The following is a 25,594-nucleotide window of genomic DNA, read 5'->3' as shown; positions in this document are numbered from 1 at the left end:
TATGTTTGTCACCGAATTAGCGGAACTTTGCCAGTGACTTTTCTTCAGTAAAGGCAAGTGTAATAATATGGCAGGGAGGAAATTGAAAGCAGAAACATTCAGTGAGATATTGATGAAGAGCTGCAGACAACTGGCTCTTACTGCACCTTTGCAAACAGCTCACTTCCAAGAGGTAAACTTCTTTTACCTGCCCTGCTGGTGCAAAAATAAAAAATAAAAGGGAACTAGAGAATACTGAGATATATGTTGTGTTTCACCATTCAGCCTAAAAATACCAAGATATGAATGCATGGCCCACTTAACTCTCCCTGTGATTGGCTAGTGCTTGTTGCCTTCATTGGTTGGATTGGTTATGTTCAGGCAAGAGGAGTGAGATTGGTTAGAGTAAGGATAAGAACGTCAGGGTGAGCCAATCAGAGGCAGAGTAGGAAGGGTCATTTCATTGCTATCCTGGGACAGCAAATTTTCTTACCTTATAGACATGAGAGTGGTTTCTTCTCTTAATTGGTGTATTTTCCAAAAATGTTGAACTATTCCTTTAATTTGACCTCTCTTAATGATTGTCAGGGTTTGGAAAATCTTGGTTACAGATGTTGGACTGAACATCTTGTGCTCAGTCTCAAGGTAGAAGTATTATACCCAGAGGCTCCGTGGGCCTGTGAGGGGCTGCGGTTCATTTTTTAAAGTGCAGCTATAATGGTCAGACTAATATCTATGTCAGCCTAACTACAGATTAGCCAAAGAATGAAATGGTGCGTTTTGAATGGATGTCAAAGAATTATCGATCACCACGCTGTGTACCGTTCAAGAAACACACACAAATGAGCAGCTTTATCACGAGGCCATTCAGGAGGTGTCCAATTTCCCTTCACTAGTCATTGATAAGCGCTCTCCTTGCCTGTCACTCAGGACTTAGACTGATTCCCTCTCAGCCCATGAGCCCAATTTAGTCTCCACATGAATCTATCACACAGCGATGTTATCTGCAAATAACCCAATCTCCCTCTTACCCCTCCATCTGTCTTTCCTTCTGTGTCTCTCCCCACCTTTCTCTTTCACTGTCTCTACTCCCTTTCCCTTTATTCCACTTGTACCTTTCACTGTTTGTCTACCCTCTGTCTTTCATCCACTGCTCTCTTTCTGGAGGACCTCACAAACTAATCAAGTGTGGGGAGAACCTGACTTTGCATATAGATCATATCCACAGCTGACAAGGGATGGAGAAGAAAAATGTCTACATCGCTTACATATGAAGCCTTTCAGTAATGTGATGGATGAGTTGCATTTAGCTTCAGCAAACTTTTGAGACATTTCACTGATATGACTTGATTAATGGCCAAGCTGAGACGTCCACTACAAGAGGGAACCTGTTGGGGAGGGAAATTCTCCTCACAAGATCTCAGATAAAACACTAAATGGCTGGTTGTGTCAGTCAGCCCCCTCATACCCATTTCAAAGAATACTGAGTAGATTTATGTGCAATCTTCTGAGCGATGACACTACACACAGTATATCTCCTAGTGGAAATTACACAATGTGTTGTTAGGGATGAAAATCACACAGAAAGCCCTGAGAGGCACGTGTGGAAAAAAAACATCAGGTGATCCATTTTTTCTAAGTCTGATCTCATTTATTTTCTATGCTGGATGGTCCTTTGAGAAAATTTGGCTGCAGTAGAAAGATGCAAATTGAAAAGGATACTACATATCCTGAGAAAACAAAGAAAAAGGACGTGTTTGCACAAGAGGTAGAAAACCTACAACTACCGAAATGCACTGTGCTGCACCAGACCAATAAACACTCTTGCTGCTGGGTGACGTAATGCAGACTTGTCCATTAAACACAATGGCAGTCGGCTGGTAACAAAGGATCTTGCATTACAGTTATAAAGTGAACTAAAACATTTGTTCTGGCAAGAAATAAGCAACTCAGTGACAGAATCTTGGTTTGTATTTGATCAGCGCTGCTTAGTTTTACTGTTTGATCTCAGTTTTTTTTCGGCCTCCGTTTGCACTGTGCCAGAAGCAGTATGGCGCCCACTACCTATTCTCAGACTCTCGCTCTGACAGCTAAACAGGGCAGTAAAATCAGCACTGCCTAGTTTTACCATTAGATTGGATTTTGGTACGAGTTTGAGAGTGAGACAGAGAATGGGGGTTCACACGGGGGTTATCTAGCACTCCTTAAATGACTTAGGAACAGGTGAAAAAAATATTTGCTAGGAAAATGTTTTGAAGTTCCATTATTTGTTTATTTATTTTGATCTGTGAAGCTGGTGGAAAAAATGTGGAAAAAAGGTTTTGCCAGAATCAATTTTATCAGTTACATTTTTCATTTGTGAAAATAGGTGGGGAAAAAAGGTTTTGGTTTTCTTTTTTCTTTTTTTTTTTGTCAGGATGATTTTGTAATTGTAATGCTCATTTTGGCCACAAGAGGACACTTCAGTGCACCACTAACCCATGTTCCAAATAGGACTATAAGCATTCACGTTGTGTTCCAGGTGAGTTTTTATTTCTCCATGAATTTGAAACACAACGTGCATATGTTGTGTGTTAGCAAGTTATGTAACATTTAGATTTTAGATTTATTTATTTACAAGGACAACGCACCTTAATCAACATTTCTGTAAATGTGCCAACCCAGGCTATGTTGACTGCATAGCTAACTCACTGTCATGGTAACAGGACACTTCACTTCAACCCTTATAAATGGTATGTCTTACCAGTAACGATAAAAGGGCAGATTAACACTGATTAAAATACATTTCTAGCCAAAAGAAAGACATGACAGTAGTGTTACGTAACCTGCAAACACACAGTATATGTAACTTTAGCTAGGAACGCACAGAGATTTTGACTGAACTTGAAGAAATGTTTAGAACGTGTGGCCGAAATGAGTGTTACAACAAACACTTCAAAAAATTATCCTCACAAAAAATCGCCTGCCAAAACTTTTTTCCCACCTGTCCTACAGATAAAAAAAATAGACACATGATCCTGGCCAAATTTTTTACCAACCATTTCCCAGATTTCTTTAAAAAAGAAAATTAAGGAATTTAGATAATTCTGCCAAATGCTTGATTTTCACTTGTTCTTAAGTCATAAACAGAGGAGAGAAAACTGTTAAGATGAGACTAAGAAAATGGATCATCAGAACATTTTTGCTCACTTGCCTCTCAGGGCTTCCGTAGAATGAAGATGCCATCAGCAGAAAGAGGGACAAAACGGGAAGCATCCTAAATGGTGATTGGCTGGTGGCCCACAGACTCGTACTGCTTTGGTAATGGGCTCCAGAGATAAGGGAAATAATAGAGGAGATATAGGACAACTCTAGGGGGAGAGCCTAGAGACTCTAAACCTGAACAAGCACGCATCACCTGTCAGCACAAAACTGTAGACAGGATATTAAAATCCTCAATTATGAAAATTAGGGGTTTTTTTTAAAGCCAGGATGTTGTGAAGCAAAGCCTTAATTAATCAATCACTAACGGTCAAATGTCTTCTTGGCATCTAGGGAGAGAATATCCCAAGGGGTTTGTGACCTGGGAGCGCATCTTATAATATGAAGCAGGTGTTAAACATAATCAGAGCTGCATCTTAATTTTAATGAATCCTGCAGGGTCATAATAAGTGCCATTAAATACCACACGGCGCCACAAAGCCTAGAAAACCATGGCGGTAGCTGGTTCCCATTATGCGACAATATGGAGCGCATGAAACGAATGAGTGGTGTTAAACTGCAGGAGACCAGATGCTTTATTTGAATAATCAAGTGGCCAAAATCACAGTCTTACTGGCCCCATACTGTTTTAAATCCTGAGCCCTTGTTTCCAACCCCTTATATGTATTATGACCATAACTAGAGAATTAAATGGACTTTTTCCTGAGTGTACACACACACACACACACACACACACACACACACACACACACATATATACAGGAATATATCCAAGACAAGGTTGTGCTTCTTTTTCAGAAATACTAGAATCACTACATGTGTCTATGATAGAATAAAACTAATCTTCTCACACACCTTCTGACAATGTACAACACGTGTTTAAGTCTACATTGTGTGCATTTCAATCCCCCCCTCCACCCCCCCCCAAAAAAAAGATTAATAACACCGCTGAATGCCAGTCTATTCCTAGCTAGTGCAGAGGCTACATTTGTGCAAAGACTACGACATAAAGAGTGCAGTACATTTTTTTTTCACCCCTAAAAGAGCACAGTGTCCTGAGTCGAGTCTGCTGATGGAAGACAGGCACACAGGGAAAACTCTGAATCATGCACATCATTAGAGTTACACTCTGCCAAGCTCTGCACATTTAGTGTCTCATTAAAGGTGTGGTTTGACATCAGGTTTGGTGTGTTACTGCAGTTGTGATCGTGTATATGGAAAAGCTGCTGCGTCAACAAAAGTTTTTGTTTGTTGGAGTCTGACACTGAAGTCCACACCACCGTCAGCAGACACTGTGTCCGATGGATACTTTCAAATAATAAAAAAAAAAGACCAAACTATTCCTGAAAACTGAACAGTTTTTAAAGAGTGTACAGTTCCCTGTTTTACTTCACCTCACTCTCTAGAAGTAGTTTAGTCACACACACATACACACACTCAGGGAGCAGTTTTTGTCACTTAGGAGGACATTGCATTGGCTTACATAGCTTTTCTGGAGACTTAGCCATAACATGCTGTAACTATTTCCCCCAATATCACCCAAACCCAAGTCCTAATCCTAAAATTTCAGGGCTTACCTTGTAGGGACCAGATGGGAGCTGAGTCCCCATAAGGTGACTGTGTAAACTAACTTTTGTCCCTGGTGGCGGCAGTTTAGAGATCAGTTCACAAAAAGCAAACTTGCCTTGGAGAGTTTAGAGTTTTATCGCCGTGTCCACCTTAACATCTGCAAATGGATCCCAAAGCTGGTCAGCCAAGAGATAGAAAAATAAGTTCAGATACCAGTTCTTGTGTGGGCAGTCATGCGTCACGACATCCTTAATTCTCACCCTAAAGCCCCATTTCCACCAAGCAGTACAATTCAGTTCGGTATGGGTTTTTTTCTGTTTCCACTGTGGAAAGTTGTGGATGGCACCAATGGAACCGTTCCGTACTGTCCCCATTTTTGGTCCCCTCTCTGTTGGGGTACCTAGCACACAGATCTGGTACTAAAAAGGTGGAGCTGTGAACACTGCAGTCTGTTGATTGGTCAATAACGGATGGTCACTGTGCTCATGGCCGAGTTGTGGCTTGTTTGAGGCTCATGTAACCACTGTTCCTACTGTAGAGTGGTTTATTAGTAAACTGTAACTATAAAATGAAAGAACGTTTTGCTGCCTCTTGCAGCAGCTGGGGTCGAAGAAAAAAATAACTTAATTCACTGGGCCGACTGCCGGTGACTTTTAAGGTGGAACGTTAACTTGTAATGTTACTCAATGTATGAGTTGACGACGTGAATCCATCAGCACACCTTAAATTTCACTGTAACGATTTTGACCATTCCATTAGTTTTTATACGACATACACTTTTAGTAATGAGTGGATCTTCAAGCGTTTATATATTCAAATCCTCACTTCGACAAAAAAGAAAGCATCGTGGAGTACAGGTCCTGTGGGCTAAACACTAACACTAAACCCCCGAGCTTGCGTGAGAAGGACTAAATGCACAAACGCACTATTTTTTTAATATCCCAAGGAGAGAGACTCTCACTGCAGCCTGTTTTATTTTGTTGTGAAAATATTGGCGTGCAATCCCGTTCTGTGGATGATAAACGAGATGCAGACTTACATGTGTGTCACTGGTAATGAGCTAATACAGTGAGTGCTGGATGGAGCAGTGAGTGACAACAACCCCGCCCACATTTAAGGGTTCTGTTGGCGATGGAAATGCTAGAGTCTGGATACCATGTCTGAAGGGTTACTTTTGGTTCCAAAGGTGCCATACCAAAAGAGTTTGGTGGAAACGAGGCTTTAGCTCTCACTCTTAGCAGGTATTTTTTCATAAACGCACTTTATTTCATCAATACTCCCAGACATGTCTACTGCCCATGGCTGAATCCCACAATGTGATCTCAGTAACATTTTTGTGACACAGCCATATTCTTTAACACAGAAACAGCTCTTGTGTGGTTGTAAGGCCAAAGAGGTCAAGAATTGACAATATACCCCACAACATCACAAGGAAAAGACACATACATGGGCATTACTCATGATAACAGATATAAGCACTGGATATAATGCTGTTTCTTTTCAATCATTTATACAGTTTGTGAGTGCAGTATTTATCCTCTCAGTTTGTTTGATTGATTTTGTGTTTAAGAGAATAAAGGAAACCAGAGTGCACAACCTTAGAGCTGGAGTACAGAAATGCAGGGCATCTTGCAGACTAATAGAGCTTGGCCCTCACAGCTTGAATAGTTGCCTTTTCCAAGGATATACAAGAATGTAACCGACCTTAAGTTTGAAATGTTTGGGTGTCTGGTTAAAGATCTTTCCAAATGGCTCTCTGTGTGAATATATCAAAAGCTTATTGTGTTCCGATGTTATGACACCAACAAAACATTTCTCCACATAAAGCATAATTGGTGTTATACTGATGTGGTATCTCATCAAGGAAAAACATGATTGAAAAGTAATTAAAAGTACTGTATGTTGATGTTGTTTCTCTTTTAATTTGACTTTTCATTTTTGTATCAGAGCAGAGAATAACAAGAACAAGTTCAGGATGACAAGAATCAATGTCTTTTAATATAAAATGTAATCCATTATGTTGATTCTAGGGATTCAATATAAGTTTCGCTGTCTGGGTTATTGAAATACATAGCCTATCTCATTTGCTATTTTTCATTCCCATTTGTATTTAAAACTGGAACTATTGATCATACATCTAATACTAGCTGTATGTATAAGGGCTTTAAATGTAAGCTATCCAAAGAGAAGAGCTGTTCTTATATAGTTATTGACCTCAAACCTCCATCCCTGTATGCAAACTTAGTCTTTAGCTTTGTTTGCTCAACATATTTCAAATTTCTTTGATATCATTTGAGTAGGAGAGGACTGCCCCCTAATGTTTCCCGTACTTTTAGCTGTGATTTTGTTGCATGTTTAGGTTTGTCATTATTCTGTGCACCAATGACATTGTCATTATTGTGGTACTTCTGGCAACAAGTTATTAACTTCTGTGCATGTTAATTATCTTTTGCGAACAAGTTAATTAGCTGGTGGGAACAAATCATTATCTTGTGCACACAAGTTAATTATCTTGTGAGAACAAGTTTTGATGTTGTGTGCACAAGTTTATTATCTTAGGGAACAAATTATTGTCTCATGGGAACAGGTTATTATCTTGTGGAGGCAAGTTAATTATCTTTTGCGTGCAAGTTGATTAGCCAGTGGGAACACATCATTACCTTGTGTGCACAAGTTAATTATCTTGTGGGAACTAGTTCATTATCTTGAAGGAACAAGTTTTTATTTTGTGTGCACAAGTTAATTATCTTAGGGAACAAATTATCTTGTGAGAACAAGTTAATTATATTCAGGAAACAAGTTTTTTCCTTGTGCGTACATTGTTTATGTTTTGCTCACAAGTTGATAACCTTGAGGGAACAAGTTATTATCTTGTGTGGACAAGTTAGTTACCTTAAGGGAACAAATGAATATCTTGTGGGAACAAGTTAATTATCTTATGAGAGCAAGTTATTATCTTGTGTGGACAAGTTAGTTACCTTAAGGGAACAAATGAATATCTTGTGGGAACAAGTTAATTATCTTATGAGAGCAAGTTATTATCTTGTGCGCGTAAGTTAGTTATCTTTAGGGGACAAATCATTCTCTTGTGGGAACAAGTTAATTATATTCTGGGAGCAAGGTTTTATCTTGTGCTTGCAAGTTCATTATCTTCTGTGCATAAGTTGATTATCTTGTGGGAACAAGTTGGTTATCTTGTGTGCACAAGTTGGTTATCTTAAGGGAACAAATTATTATCTCGTGAGAACAAGTTAATTATATTCAGGGAACAAGTTTTTTCCTCATGTGTGCATTAATTATCTTGCGCACAAGTTGATTATCATGTGGGAACAAGTTATCTTGTGTGCACAAGTTAGTCACCTTTAGGAAACAACTTTAATATCTTGCGGGAACAAATTCATTATCTTGTGGAGGCAAGTTATTATCTTGTGCACACAAGTTAGTTTCTTTAGGGAACAAATTATTATCTTGTGGGAACAAGTTTTTATCTTGGGCTTACAAGTTAATTATCTTTTGTGCACAAGTTGATTATCTTGTCGGAACAAGTTTTGATCTTATGCTTACAAGTTAATTATCTTTTGCACACAAGTTCATCATCTTGTGGGTCAATTATTCAGTCAATTAATTATTTTTTTAAAAAAAAGAGTTGCCTTTTGATCATGATAATTTGTTCCCAAGAGATAATTAACTTGTGTGCACAAGATAAACATACAAAATAAAAAATCAACACAAACCTCTGCCTATACCAAACAATACCAAATATGTTCTTTCCTCATTCAAATCTCACAGCAACATATTGCATATTCTCTGAAAGCATTGCATAGCCTATGAAGATGTAGAGGCCTAGGCATATGAGACACGTTAAATGGAATTGTATAATGCTTCAAATTCCAATGACCCCAAGATGGCTGTCTTGTCATACAATAGTTATATTGTGTCTTTTGTTTGCTAATGCCAGACACTGAAATACACCATGCTTCTGATAGCTACAATGTTACAGGAGACTACACATTGTTTATATTTTAGAATCACATCTTTATTTGATTGATTAAATTTTACATGTTCAATCAAACACTTAACAACCCATTAAGTGATCTGCGATTAATCATTATCCTAAGTATCACTGCATGTTTTTTAAAATATTTCTTGTCATAAAGTTTTCACTGCTAACTTTCTCTTGCCCCTTCCACTTAATTCAGAAATGAAATATTTTCAATACATGCACATAAATACATATATAGAAGTCTTTATTACAAGTACACACCCTTGGATATGTTCTTGAACGATGCTCTTCCATAAGAAGTAGCCTTTGTATTGCCCTTAAGGTCATTGCATCATTGCTTACATAAACTGTGTAACAGACAACTATCAAACATGTCCTTGCCAAAGTCATCTGTTGGCCTGCCATCGCCAAACAAACGACTGCCTTCATTCCCTCACCTCTCTCCCTTCTCTAACTCGACATAGATCTCTATCTCTATGGGAATAAAGCCATCTTAGCATGTCATGTTTTTTAATATCCCCCTGTGCCCCCTATAAATATTTATTAAAGATGTGCCATTAAGATGGGCCAAAAAGGACCCAATGCTAGACTGCAAGCAAACACCTTTTGTTTGACTTCTGTAATACACTTCTGGTTTAAAAGCCAAACTGCAAACGCTGTAAGAGAGCGGACATGCTCCAGCATCATAAGGCATAAGGACATCTGTGCCTCTTCACAGACATAAGCCTAGTCATGACTTTGATTTAAAAATTTAAACTCAAAGCCATGTGACAAAGCAAAGTCAGATTTAGCACTAAGAGAAGAAAAACAATAAGTTTACTGAAGTACTGACACAGACACACTTTGTTTCTGTGGTTGAACGCTATGGAGAAGCTGTTTACATGACATGAGTAGGGTTGGTGGTTAAGGACATAAAGGAAACAGATTGCAGCTGCAAAAAGGATAAATATCTTTTATGGCAGCACAAAGTGCAAAAAACCCAAAAACCATATTGAGATTATTTTGAAAGTTATTGCAATTATGAAATGAGTTGCAATTTGAGTAGGGCTGCCCCCGACTAAGAATTTTCCTAGTCGACCAATAGTCGTCATTTAGGGCCATTAGTCGACTAGTCGCCTGCATGTTTACGATATTAAAGTAATTATTAAATGATATATTTTGGGCGGGGCAACACAATGGTTAGAGTTCAAGGTCTGAGACAGAACAGTATGGGTAACATTGTCAACACTGTGCTACATTACAGAGAGATACAGAACCGTACTAATGAACCTTCATTAATATAGGCCTATATTTTATCTACAAGTGCACTTCACACACTGAGCGAGCCGCCTGTTAATGACGCTGTGGGCTAATGGGCATGTAGCTACTGACATGTTTCAGATGATACGTCATGTTTGTAGTCGACCAGTGAAGATGAGTTTACATATCACCTTGGGTTCGTCCTTCACCTTCTCAAAATGATCCCACACTTTGGATTTCCTGCCCGAGTGTGGCCACTTCCTGTTTATGTGCTTTCAAATTAAATTCCCACATGATCCAGGCATACAGGTTTTGATTTATTTTGACAGGGCGCAGCTCCTAATAGAATTTCACATTTGTTTGTTTTTTCTGCAACTAAGCGACCAATGAAATCTTGCTGACTAATAACTTTTCTCGTCGACGAACGTTTGGTCGACTATCAGGGGGCAGCCTTAGATTTTAGTGGGAATGGTAATTTTTGCATTTCGTTTTCACTGAAAGAAATATATAAAAATGATAATGATGTGATTTTTGCTGGGGCCTGTACATAACAAGCATGTGTCCTTACGTCTGGAATATGATTTGTAGGCTGGGGCATCTCTGTCGCACCACAATGCTTCATTTATAATGATGTGACACATTTTACCTTTATCCAAAAATTGCAGCTCCTCTAATTTGGATATCGCACTGTCGGCCATATTGTTTCGATAATAATTTGATTAATTGTGGAGCCCTAATATCTTGACTTAATATCTTGATATTCTACCTTGTTATTAATTTTGAAGATATCTGGGCATTTTACGGGAGAATACTGTAAGTGCATTCATTTGAAAAAAATGAGATGTCAAAGAAACTTATAAAGCCAATATGTTTTTAAGGCAACTGCTGCTAAGAGATTACATAAACGCTGTCCTCTTTCTCTCCCTTCTCACGTTTCCTTCCCATAACTCTTCACCTTATTCCTATTTCTTCCCATTTCCCCAGTCACACACGCCCTCTGGCCCCTCCACCTCTCCATTTGGCTGCTGTACTTTCTGTCCTGCTTCACTCTCCCTCCAAGGCCCTGCCTGGCCCAGTTTAGATCAGCTGCCAAAGTGAAGGCTTGTGCATGTGTGTGTTGCTGTGACTTTGCACCTTTGTCTGTGCAGTTAAGTGTGTGTGCACACAGGATGTGCCTATCAGCTGCGATTTTCAGCTTCACTGCTATTTGCTCACATAGACTATTGTAAAAATCATATTTATGTTAGTAAATTATACTTTCATGTCCATACTGAGAGAACGTGAGCTGAAGTACAAAAAGATGCATTTCCAGCAGCTGCAGTGACACGGACGTCAACAATTTGACTTTTTAAAGTAAAGTTCAAAAGTGCAAGTTGGATGTCAGAGTAGTAAGCACATGACTTTTGTATAATCCACTCATCAACACACACACATATTTTGCTACCTCCTCTGCACAGTACAAGGGAGGTAGCAAAATGCAAATGTGTCAGTGCAACCTGATTTAAAGCTAAATGTAAATCAAAAAGCACAGACCATTACATAAAATCAATAGAGATCATAAGGGCAAAGCATCAGATGTATTTTGGTTTTAGTAAGCAAGCACAAAACTGCATATAAAGACCTGAAACATGCCCCATCTTCTGTACAACTTGAGCTTGTTTAGCTGAATGATTGTGATGCATGAGTTCTGAGCTGCCATATGGTTAAATTAGCATAGAGTTTGGCTCCATGTTCTTCTTCTGGAAAGCTGGCATTGTATCAACAAATGAGTGAAATGTATCAAAGCGAGCTTGATTTTTCTGCGCAATCTAGTAATTACCTAATCAACACATTGGCTACTTTAATTTTGTCAGTTTTGGGGATAGATGTCAACATATCATATTTAATAATGGGAATGAATCTTAATTTGAGTTGTAAACACATTTTACACACATAGCATAGAAGAGCAAAATCAGCAATGTGTGTTTGGACAACAAGTCTGCAAAAATATATATATTAAAGGGTAAGTTTGGTATTTTTCAACCTGTTATCCCATGTGTTTGTGTCTAAAGTCCAGTCCAGACCAAAGATTCACAAGGAGACGAAACTGTTTTAGAGTGTTGAAACTGGACGGGTCTGAGCTCAGCTCAAGCTGGCTGATGGTATCACCTGTAACTCAGCTGGTCAAATCGGCGGCTGCTGGTTTTATAGATCATAAAGCCTGTCACCTGTTTTAACAACCAGCCAGCTTGTAGTGTAACCTGCATGTCACTTGAGTCACATTGACCACAGACAACGTGTTTGCTTGCTGCAGCAGGTGCTCCGTCCCCACTGTGCCCTCTGTTTCGGTCCTCACGGTGTGCTGGTCTCAAACAGTGGGTCGCTGCTGCTCACTGTATGTGCTTATGCTTATTTATATTATTGTCACATATTTATTATGAATACAGTCCATCTGATGCTCATTTTCTTTGTTTTCTGCCGATTTATCACTACTACAAATGCAACTGTAGCCGGTATCTCACTATCACTATCATTCATATTTTAAGAAGCTACAAATTATATTCAGCCACAGAAAAAAGCTGGAAATCAGAACAGAAGTACAGAGAGATGTTGCATTGAGATGATACATTGTCTCATTTAGTTGCATTGAGGTGAACTGGCAGATTTTAGAACGTTGTAGAACAGCGCATTGCAAGAAGTTGCCTGTTTCATGTCATTGCGAATCTCCGGTCTGAACTGGGATTAAATGACTATTGACAACAACAGTTTTTGAAGTTGGTCCAGTATTAAAAGGCCAGTGTGTAAAATGGGTTGAAAACAGTGACATCAGTGGTCAAATTCTAGATTGCAGGGCTCACTCGCTCACCCCTCCTGTCGGGTAAATGACGCTGGCCTCGTAGGGACAAAAAGCCTTGCGCAGACGCAAGTTTTTCAGGAGTAGGTCTATCTAGCGACGAGGTGAATGTTTATTTAGAAATCTAAACCATGTTATGATATTGTAATGAATCACTCACGAGCAGGAGACCAGAGTAGCGTTCAGGAAAAAGGCCCGTTTATTTAAGCACTCCAAAAACTCTGGTAACACTCCAGGGGGTAAAAGACTCCGTCCCAAACTCTGACTCTTCTGGTGTAACGCACACACTTCATACACATATACTCGTTTACCATGCCGAGTGGGGACCCCCCTCCCCTCTCTGCTCAATCTCCAGCCCGCACACTGACTGACAGCGTAGCCTGTAAACAGAGCTCAGCTGTTTATTTAGCCTAGCAATATCTCCGGACTGTAGTAGCTGCAATGGACGACTTTGAACGCGATTTTGAAGAGTTTCTTGTAGCGGACACAGACCCAGAGCCATACCTGTTTGAGCTGGAGCATACAGATGAGGAACTCCATGTGTTTGATGCTGAGCGGGTGAGAAGAGAGGCTGAATGCACAGAATGGGATTCAGTGCTACTGCTGCCATTGTTGGGGAGATATATCACCAGGAGGAAAAGCGCCGCAGAGAGTGCATCACAAGGAGTGAAGCTGCGTCTTCTTTTCCTCGCAGATGACTTCGGGTTCGGGTTCATTCTCTCCTGTTGCGTGGTAAGTGTGGTCCATTCGCAAACTTTATAACTAAAAAAACTTTTCACTACTCTCTACGACGAACTACTAACACTCTATGCTGTTTCCTCCTCCTTCTTCCTTCCTCCCGCTGTCTTTGTTGGTTTATTTATACACGCGAAACGCGTTCTCTGGCTGGCTGGATTGTCCGCTCGGGCTGCCTTACATGGCGGCGCAAGATGGCGACCTCTCTAAAGCAAGGCCCTTGCTATATATATATATATATATATATATATATATATATATATATATATATATATATATATATATAAAAGCATAATTATAAGGCTACGAAAACCAAATGAATTATACACTTATATAAACATATTAATGGGTAGAATATTCAGATTCAGATTTGACAATAAACCATGCCAAATATTACACGCTGGCCCTTTTAAGTGACACCGCTGCAGTCACCAGCCGCAAAACAGTATGCAATGTAATGACCGTCAGTTTACTTCCTCTGAAAGTAGCCAACTTGTTTTTGCCACTGAGAGGTTTATATTATTGTCTTAGGTGTCTAACAACATACAGAAAGGATCCCTATAGCGACAGATCTTTTTGTGAAAGAGTAAGATCTTTTTTGTTTAACCAGAAACAGCCCCAAAATTGCTAACGTCAGACCCACCAGACTCCATTTAAAAAATCTGTAATTTTATCATTGTAAAACAAACTTTATTTGAAGTTCACAGAAACAAAATGAAACTCACAAAAGCCATCTTAGTCAACAATGACCAACTCTGGTTTGGTTAAAATAAACCCTTAATTCACTGAGTTAGATGTAAAAATATGCTGTCTCTATACAGCTAAAATTTCTGTTAATTTAAATGGGGTCTGGTGGGTTTGGCAATGGCGAATTCAGTGCTGTTTCTGGTTAACATAATTTGATGTTACTCTTTTTAACTAAAGCATCTATCTCTGTATGGATCCTGTTCCCAAATTGTCAGACATTTAGAATATGAAATCTGAGCCTGTCAGTGGCAAAAACAAGCACTTTTAGTGGATGTATAACAGTACAAACATGCCCTGAGTGGTTACATTACAGACTGTTTGGTTTCGCTCAATACTGGACCAATGTCAAAAAAAATTGTTGTCAGTCACTTAGACACAAAAAATAGGAAAATAGGGTCCAGGCTGAAAAATACAGAACTTACCAACTGTGGTAACTGCAGCAACAACTGCAACAGTGTCCATGTGTGTCTATGAATCAAGTTCTGGTAAACCAACACCAACAACAAAAAAACCCACCACTACTTCACAACAAATGTGTTACTTTTAAGAACACTTAGTACACAGTGCAACATGTGGGTTGCCTCCATATTACACAATTGGTGGAATCATCACTAGAGGACATAAAGCAACTGAATAAAAATGTGAGGATGTCAAAGGTCTGTTATGTCTGCGAGCTACTAGCAGCCCCTCTGGAAACACACTGACCTTTCATTACATTTTAAACTTGTAGTTATCCACACCATAGAAAGCATTAGAAAACCAAATCTGAACTCAAAGTTGATCGCCACAAACATCTTTAGGGCGTGACTAACTATGCCAAAAGGAAGTTGTTGTTTTTGTTTTTTTTTTTAAATGGAGCTGAGATTCCTACAGTGGCAGATAGAGCAAGTGAAAGACTGAAAAATCACTTGAAACATGTTTAAGGTTATGGCAAATTTAAGAAACAGTGGTAATAACAATACCACTGCTATTAGAACACTGCCAAGCACCTTGAACAGGGTCCCGTGTGAGCAGTAATTATAGCAATTAAGAGATCAGATTAATGTGTTTATATTGTACTTCTGCAGAAAGCAAATAATAACTGTGTGAATTTGTGATCCTATTTTTGTGTACTGTTATAGCATCTAGCTGAAAAGGCGGTTGGTAATGTCAGAGCATGTGAGTGGAGCGGGGAGCGGGAGGATTTTGTGTTGAGCGGCTATTTTTTTAAAAGGTGGAGCGGAGTCTTATCTCTCGCTCCAATCGCTCATGCCCCATCCAGAATGCATCTTTGCACCTGCGCACACCCACACTATTTTCTTTCAAAACTATGGAGTTTACTGTGTACTTCAGAAAAGAAACTGAGAAGAGAAGCAGCGGTACCTTGGAGAACGGTCCCTAACTGCGGGGAGAGGCAAGAGGGCTTCGGAGGTCGGCTGCTTAACCTGGTCCGTCTCCTCCACACTTTGACTATTTCCACCCTGCCAGCGGTACCGTGTAGAACGGTCCCTAACTGCGGGGAGAGGCGAGAGGGCTTTCCCGGAGAATCTACCAAGCTCATGTTTTATTGGTGCCGTAGCGTTGTTCCGACCTCTCATTAGTCAGACGTTCCGTTGTTCCGATATGTAATTATTACTGTATTTATGTGCCATAGAGGATCAGCAACGCAACAAAAGTAGGCTACTGGTCGAGATACAAGTGTCATAGAGAGGAGAGAATGAAACACCATAACCTCGTGTTATTAACTCTGGGGTCCGGGTTGTGTGGGGATCTCTCCGCGGTGCTGAACAGCTTCCGGCAGGCGTATTTCTGCCTTGATGGTGTGCCGTGACCGGCTCTGGGTCAGCTGGGAAAGGCTTGAGGCGAAGCAGGCTCATGGCTTATGTGTTTGCCAGTTTCTTTTTCATTTTAACCCACACCATGATTTTTTCCTAACCCTAACCAAGTGGTTTTTGTGCCTAAACCTAACCAGACCTTAACCACAGGGCATCATGAACAATGGGTTTAATATGGTCGGAACAATGGGATGTCGGACCAATGGGCTGTCGGAAAACTGGGCAGACCCCGTTTTATTTGTGAATAGAAGATTACAGGTTAGGGTAGTACGACGCAGTTTTTTTTTTTTTTTGAGCGGAGTGGTGAGCGAGTGGAGCGGGATAAAATTTATGATGGAGCGGAGCGAAGAATGCGCAGAACCAAGCAGAGCGGATGAGCGGCGCAAAGTGACAGGTCTGCGAGCGAGGAGCAGAAATTTTCACCCGCTCCGCTCCGCTCACATGCTCTGGTAATAGTCCAGTTCTTCGGTCTTAAACATGTTTAAATAAGGACTTGCTGCTTCCGGATAAAAACAGTTTTATCTGAAAACATGTCAAAAGTGCTGCTCTTGGAGGAGCTCACCTGTCCATGGCTACCCCCAGTGGATCACGCTCCAGAGCAGGTGTTGCTAACCCCTGCCTCCGAGGCACTATCTGTTTAAAAAAAAAAAAACTGTCTGAGAAGTAATTTAATTGTCCAGTCCAAACTTCTTTCAATCTTTCGGCTAGATGAATACTAATGACAAGACTGCAGGCGAGTCTGGGATGTGTTTTATAGCCCTCCCGATGCCTGTAAAAGAAGTTGAAGAGAAAAATGATTACCTCATCTATCTATCTGTCTGAGGGACATGCAAATTAGAGCGGGTCAGCGGAGGGTCACGGGAGGGGGTCAAAAATATTGTACAATAATGAGGTGAAGGAAACTGTGACCTTCTCGTCTCTATAAAAACACCTGAAGCTAATTGTTTGAGTACAGCCTGAAGGCTGGTGAAGGATCACAGCCAACACAGAGATGATTCATCTTGAAGTCTGTACATAAAGGGCAAACTGTGGGCTCTAAAATGTATGTTAAAGGTCCAGTGTGTAGGATTTAGGGGCTTGGCACACGGCAGAAGTTTCAGTTTTGCAATCTCTCTGCTAGATGTCACTGAATCCTACACACTAGACCTCTGAGCATTTGAGTAAAATCAGTCAGTGGGAAGATTATGATTTTCGGATTTTAAATTGGTATAAAAACAAAGTGCGAAACTGGGTTTGACTGTTTCAGCACCTTGGAGAGAGACACAACGACTCCATCACTTGATATCTGTAATTGTGCTCTTCGGTTACTCACACTAACAAGCTGCTGGTCACTTTTCTTTCAACACACATCATATCAACAACCTATTTTTACTCACAGAGAAAACAGTTCCTAAAATTAAGTCCTAATAGTCTAAAGAAATGTACTGTATGTGCACCATAAACCACCAAGGGCACTGAACAAAGAGCACATAAACAGGTACACTTTCCAATGCTGGGTGCACACAGCTGGACATAAACAGCATGCCCTTGATTTGTTTGATTGTAAACTTTGAGGTTATAAAAAAACACGGTCAGTGGAATACCTCTCTTTTTACAAGAGGACACAATGGACATAAACAGGTTAAAAGATAATAAAATGAACACTAATGTGTTTTGAAAACCATATATTCGACGTCTCTGTCCTGGCAGAAAATATGAAAGGACAAGAGAGTGATATCTTTTATGTCCTCATTGGATTAGCTGCCCAGCTGCAGACCACTGTGTGAGACCAACAAACAACAAAACTGTTAGTGAGTCATAGCTGTGGGGATAGTGTCACAAAAAGTAGTTGTTTTTTATTGAGACATTGCTGTGTTTCCTGTCGGGATAGTTGCATTTTTTGTGTTCACATTGTCAGTTCATTTGAAAGAGAGTTTTCTTTGTGGTCGACTTCAGCTGTGATGGGGCCTCGGTCCTCTTCCTGTTCACACTATAGCCTATAGGGTATAATATATATTGATATAGTTTTGTTTTTACTTTGATGCTGCACTGCAGTGTGGTTATAAAGCCCCTCGCTTTCAAATGAACTTAAAATTGGAGTAAACCTTGGTGTTGATGTGCTGTAGACAGTTTGATGTATTCAGCATGTCATATCTGGGGACATGCTGTATCTTCCGTGGACCAAACTACTCCTTGTTCTGCATCCTTGCAAGCATTACAGGCCGTCACAGTGCAACAGCATGTGATCTAGACGCTAAGTACAAAGAGCAAAGAAAGCCTGGAGCGCTTTGTGTTCACAAGGCACAGGTGAAGTGTACCGCACCACGGACTTGAAGCAGGTGGTCTGAGTTTGGCTTGCTTCAGAGGGGTCTGAGTTCTGTTGGAGTGTTCACATATGCTCCAGTCACTGCTCTGAGTCTGTTTAGAGGGCTGAGAAGGACCAAGTGTGAAAACAGCCTTACAGAGACTGTTTTTCCAGCTGTGATTGTCTCCCAAAAATGTTTTTAAAGCCAAAATATGATCTTTTCCTTATAGGAGTGTGCCATATCATCTCTTTCATTATAGTTACTGGTATAATTTTAAATCCACATTGTGACACTCGGGATGTTTAGACTTAATGACATATTAATGTCATACTGTTACCCACGACAACAACAAGCATGGCTGAAAACCAAATTGTTAGCGACTCTGCAGGGGTTCCAAAAAGTGGAGCAGCTTCAGTAGTGTGGAATAAACTGCAGTGTCCTGAATGTTTTATGAACAGCCCCAGACTTCTCACTCAGCAAAGCTACGCTGAGTGTTATTTTCTCCTGAGTCTAATTAAAACAAACACGACCCAGCTACAATTACAAAGTCAAACTTACCTGCACTCTTCAGATCACGCAGTATGACAGCAGATCAGCTCTGGACACGGTTCAGTCATGTGACAGCTCTGACACAGCTGCCTCATGAACATAAACTATTTTTGTCAGCATGAAAATTTTTCACATCATCCTACTGACTCTTTTCGCGAGTTACCGCTCAGAGGGAACTCATTCAGCGGCTCCTCTGGCAGCAGCACAGTGTCTCCTCTCATAGTCCGCACACAGGAGTCGGTGTCGTCAAGTGATTTATCATAAACCTTTGGTAATGTAAACCTACGTGACGCTCACGGCTCGACAAAAAACTACATATGTGACTGTGCGATAGTTGTGGTATCATAATAGCCAGTCACAGCTTACAGCGTGATGATCAGAGGAGAAATGGCAGAGTATAAAGGTCAATTTCAATCAATCAATCAATTTTATTTATAAAGCCCAATATCACAAATCACAATTTGCCTCACAGGGCTTTACAGCATACGACATCCCTCTGTCCTTAAGACCCTCACAGCGGATAAGGAAAAACTCCCCAAAAAAACCCCTTTAACGGGGGGAAAAAAACGGTAGAAACCTCAGGAAGAGCAACTGAGGAGGGATCCCTCTTCCAGGACGGACAGACGTGCAATAGATGTCGTACAGAACAGATCAACATGATAAATTAACAGTAATCCATATGAGAGAGAGAGAGAGAGAGAGAGAGATGCAGGTAATGACAGTATCTTACAACAACATTAATGGAAGTAATAATATTATAGTTATAGTTCTGGTTACTGCGGTACAATATGTTGAAAGTATGTATTAATACCTGGCAGTATACATGTGTGACAATAATCATATGTGTATAATAACAGAAGAAGTATGACTAATGACTAATGATGGCAGCAGCAGCAGGAGGCATCTGGCGGGACCACGGCAGCAGCACAACCACACACGTCACGCTGTCCAGGCACCGCTGTGATATGAGTTAATCTGAGAGACAGTGGAGCACAAAGGCTCCGGAGAAGAAGCCGAGTTAGTGACATCCAGAATGGCCGGGTTAGCTAGATGCAGTAATAGGATACGAGAGAGAGAGAGAGAAGGAGAGAAGGGGCCCGGTGTATTATAGAGGGGTCCTCCAGCAGACTAGGCCTAAGTCAGCCTAACTAAGGGCTGGTACAGGACAAGCCTGAGCCAGCCCTAACTATAAGCTTTATCAAAGAGGAAAGTCTTAAGTCTAGTCTTAAATGTGGAGACGGTGTCTGCCTCCCGGACCGTAACAGGAAGATGATTCCACAGGAGAGGAGCCTGATAGCTGAAGGCTCTGGCTCCTGATCTACTTTTGGAGACTTTAGGGACCACGAGTAACCCTGCGTTCTCAGAGCGCAGTGTTCTGGTGGGATAATATGGCACTATGAGCTCTCTAAGATATGATGGAGCTTGACCATTTAGAGCTTTATAAGTTAACAGTAGGATTTTAAATTCAATTCTGTGAAAAGGTCCAGGTGAAAAAAAAACCCCAACTCAATCATTTAAGATTTTACTAAAAGAGAAGGAAATCTCCTGTTGATTTATATATGTAGATCCCAGGGTACATGTTTTTGTATTTGGGAGCTGTTTAAATGTGTAATTTGTGGTAGATTTTATTTTGTTGTACTATAAATATTTTATAGAGAATCTGAGTTACTGTTGTTGTTTACAAACTAAAGAAGAAATAGATCATTTTTATTTAGTTTTTACTAAATATTTGAAAGCAGACTCTAAAACTATCACTTATTTTGTTGCAATTTTATGTTCTTAAATTAATAATAACATTTTTCTAAACAAATTTTTCATACTGTCAAGAATATCGTTATTGCAAAAATACCCTGAAATATCATAATATTATTTTAGGGCCATATCACCCCCCTCTATTCGCCAGCCAAGTGGTAGTTGTGCCTAGCCCTGACCACGGGTTAACCACAGCATGAAATGTTAAGTTTTAAAATATCCACAGCATGATAATGTACAAATGTAATATTGCAGAAACATACATACATTTTTTTTCTGCAGATTGGGTTGCATGCACTCAGTGCAGTTGATGGTTTCAGTACTGAATATAGAGAAATATTCATGCCCTGTTTTTTATTTATTTTTTTTTTGGAGCTGGATAAACGACACATTTTAAATTCACCCATAATCGAGCAACATTTGAGTGTCCCCTGCAGATATTGTGCTGCATGCTCAGTGTCAAAAAAGCTCAAAGTCAATCTTCCTGACTTTATATGAAAAACATATGTAGGCAAGGCATGTTTACTTCACACACTGTGCAAGGGCTCATGTCAGAAATGCTCTCAATCACTCTTTGGGACTTAATGTGATTGACATCAGGTTACACACAAGGTCGCAGAGGCACTCAGCTGAAATGACACTGCAAAAACTCCAGCTTACACGTTGTTTACAGCAGACTGATTTTAGTATGCAATCAACACTATAATGGCATCATTTTAAAGTCATAAAATAATGCTCTATGGGTGTCCTTATGTAACTTTAACCCACACAGATGCAGTTTTTCTCCATAAAAATATCTCTTGTAATAAATCAGACGGGGAGGAAGGAGACACTAACAACAAACTTGCTTTTTAGTGCTTCACTAAGTGTGTGCTGACTGGACAAGATAAAGTGCCTAAAAGGGAGAAAATTTGGGACGGTTTGCATTAAAGCACTCAATTAACTGATTTAACTCTGACAAAACAGTAAGAAAAGATTTATACAGTCACACTTTAAATACTCCCCCTATGAGCTCTCTCTGAATAGACTCTTACTTAGTGCAATAAAATTCACATTCACACTGTAGCAGCGTTTGATTCATATTCAGGTTTATGGAAATAATTTGACAGAATGCTATTGGAAGTCTAGATACTGTACGTGTGTGTTTGTGTTTGCATGTGTGTGTGTGTGCTAGTGAAAGAGAGAGGGAGAGAGACAAAGGCCAGAGCGAGGAGTATCTGATTGTGCTTCATGCATTCATGCATGTGTGCAGAATGTGTCAGTGCATGCTTACACGTGAATTTGATTATGTACATCTTTGTGTCTTCGGCATGGAAATCAACAATAACATTATAACCCAGGGGAGCCTATTAAGGAGAAGGTCTCTCCAGTGTAGTGTGTATGTGTGTGCACATGTGTGTTTAAAAATAGGAGCCATGCGTTAGAGTGATGGGTGAACTTCCCCAGCTTACTCAGGGGGACTCAATTAAAATGAGCATTTTTTTCCCACTTCCCTCACCTGCAGTTGAAGGACTCAGGTGCAGGCCTCAAGCATGCTGTGTGTGTGCGTACATGGGTGTGTGTGTGTGTGTTTGCAGATATCCAGAAAGGGACTGAACATGGTCCTCTCAGTGCAAACAGCTTACATTCCTGGATATAAAATGTGTTATTGATTGTGAGAAATCCGCCGACTATGATGCCTTACATCGACACAACCCTCTAAATCTCTGCTAGTCCATTTAACTGTAGTCGTCATCACTGTAGATATCCCTGTACATTCTCCGTACGTGGCAAATTGTGCGTTCCTAATCCTGCAAAAAAAAAAAAAAGTGGCTGAAAATAAGCCTTGCCATGCTCTTATTTTGAAAAGAGGCCCTAAAAAATCCAAAAAACTGAATAAACTCATAAGAAAGGAACAATGGTGGAATCCAAATAAAGGTACATTCAGCGTACATCACTACACACCATCCTACGTGTTTCACTGGCTGTACTATGATCCTTTAACAGAGTGTGTGGTGTGCTATCACAGTGGGACAGCTGTGCAACCGTGTCGTTGAAGCATGCTACCACAGTGACACCGTGCTAATTCGACTGTCAGCATGTTCATTATAATACAAGGGAAAATGGGACAGAGGGACAGGGACACATTCTGTTCTGGTAAAATCCAACCAAGATGTCTAGTGTAGTAGCACGGTGCTCAACCACAGCATGTTACAGTAATGACAGGGTCTCTTATCTGCAATATTGCATGGAGAAACAGCACAAGATTTCTGGCAGACAAACAGAGGAGGACATGTCAGATTGACTACGGATCAATCTGTCATGTGCATGCGTGTGTGTCTGAAGTTGAAACACTTTACGTGCTGACAGGAAAAATATCCAATCTGCAAATTGTGCAAACAGAAAGATTTTTGTGAAATGAGCAATTTTCTGTTGTCTTGAGCAAGTGAAGCAAAAACATAATGGACACAGCTTAGGATGCATTCACACTGGTGCTATTTGGTCTGCTTTAAGCAAACCCTGGTCTGCTTCCATAGATAGTTCAGGCCGTTTGGAGTGGTGTCGACGCTCATTTGAACTCTGGTGCGGACCAAACGAGCGAACCCTGGTCTGCTTGAAAACTGGGGTTCTCAGTTCATTTGCAAGTGAACCCTGGTGCAGTTCGCTTACAGTGGGAAATGCAAACGGACTATCCAGCAAACCAATGAGAGGAAGTGAACCAAAGAGAGGAAGTGACGCAGAGCGCAGTGCATTTTGGGTAGAAAAAACAAAACAAAGCCAACAGTGCGAACTGAGAGAAGCAGAGGTAAAAAAGAAAAAGTTGTAAGATGTCTTGTGGGTAGATGTGGAGTAGTGCGGAGGTGCAGGCGCTTACCCCAAAACTGTATAAATTCAATGTTGCTCCATTGTTTTTGTGGCGACCATGCCGGGTTTTCTTCTTCCTCATGCTTTTTTTCGTCCTGGTCAGTGGTCGTTTTGGGCAATACAGCCCTTAAACGAGCAGCTGTTGTAACTGCGTGACGTTGTCCAGGCGTTTGGTCTGCTATAAAAAGTGCAGTGTCAAAGTAAACCGAACCAAATGAAGATTTTTTGCATGCCCCGCCCAATCGTACCGAGCCCCCTGGACTGTCCTGGTGTGAATGCGCCCTTATATTGTGTTAAAGTATGCTGCATGAACGTATCATTAGTGTTTCAATCGGTCTGCCATTTTATCTTGTGCCCTTTGTTCCTTTTTAAAGTAGTGCATTTCCGCACCTTAACGCCGTCTGTAATCACTTAAAATGGTAGCGAGATGAATTGACAAATAGATGAGGGATTTGGGGTGATTGTTTACTTGGGTTTCAGTAATCATGAAACACCAGTTAAGTTCTGATTTGCATATTGAGCAATATCATTGAGATTAATGTGTCACTGAGTGTCAACGTGATTTGACAAAAGAGCAAACACGGAAAACAATAACAAGTATAAATCATAAAATGCATGCTAAATGTAAACTGTCAAGTATGTGATGCACAAATGACATGAACAGTTGCTATTTTGTTTTTCTCTTGTTCCTAAAAGCCCACGTATGATACATGGCATCAGGCTGGTTTAGTACTTGTGTATCCCTTCTTGTTAAAAACATGAAATATAAATGGAATATGTGACAATGCCAAAAAAACAATTAAAGTTGCAGTTTGGCTGACGATAGGTAACCATGACAATTTCACAGGCTGCAAAAATGTGTAATTGCACGCTGTGTCTGATGTGAAACTGGGCCCTGAGTGGTGTTTTTGTCCTCTGTTGTTATTGCATTTGTCTCTTTTGAGTGCAGATTCTTGACTGTTTGAAAATATATTTTCTTACCCCTGAGTGTCCATACACTGGCGATATGCATAAGGGAGTTCCCCATGTTATCACAGTGTGACCATTGTCTTTTTAAGTCTGCCTTACAGTTTGCACAGAAATTCACAAAAGGAAACAGCATCTAAAAAAAAACTCCTTCTCAACATCGACGTTTCTTCTTGGGTCTGTTGGATTTGCAAGTCCCGCTGTGTTGTTTCCATCAGCTGTTTATCTGTGCACAGTAAGCAAAGTATCTAATGCATTCGTCTGTTAGATGCCGAAGCAATTTTGCTTCACTTCCTCCTCGGCAAACAAAGCACTCTGCAGTGATATAATCTTTTATTTTTATAAAGATTCCATCAAAAGAGATTGAAGTGTATACTACATTGGCTTAAAGAAAGTATCTCAAGCCACTGGAACGTGTGTCCCCACAAACAACTTCTTATTTACATTGCTGATGCAATCAGATGCTGTTCATGTTGAGATAGAGGCAACCAGTGGGACTCCACTTTGCAGCTCTTACACTTGAGCTTCAAATGGCATTACTAACTCTGTAATCTAATCACTGGCCAGTGTAGTAATGCGGTCCACAGCACAAGCCCCAGGAAACTCCTGGGCATACAAGCAATTAATTAACTTAATTGCATGGTTAACTTAATTGATTACCTTGTTATTTTGCTAGCCTTGATATGGCTCCATTGCACAGTGAGATAATGTAGACATAATGTGAGTATTAGCCCACTGGCAGCATTGGTTTCAGGTATCTCTCTACCCCCGCTTTCTGCTCTTGACTCAGTGAAATACCAAAGTGTCCTAGTTGTGCAGTGAGTGAGTAATTGATGTCGAATTATCATTCCATTATCATAAGCTTAATTAGTTTTATTTATTGGCCATTAGCTGAATACATCCAGTCCGACACAAAAATGATAAGCGGGGCATATGAGTGTACATGAGTGCTGCTGCTGACTGGTGCCAGCATGGCTGAGTCGCGCTAATGTCACTAAGATAAAGGCCGCGTAAGAACACAGCGTGGCAATGAATTATGTTTCAGATCAGCCAATAATGGTCTCCTTTTGTGGGGAAT

Source organism: Epinephelus fuscoguttatus, linkage group LG12 (genome assembly GCF_011397635.1).
Source record: "Epinephelus fuscoguttatus linkage group LG12, E.fuscoguttatus.final_Chr_v1".
In the NCBI taxonomy this organism is placed as follows: Eukaryota; Metazoa; Chordata; class Actinopteri; order Perciformes; family Serranidae; genus Epinephelus; species Epinephelus fuscoguttatus.
This window is presented reverse-complemented; position numbering follows the sequence as displayed.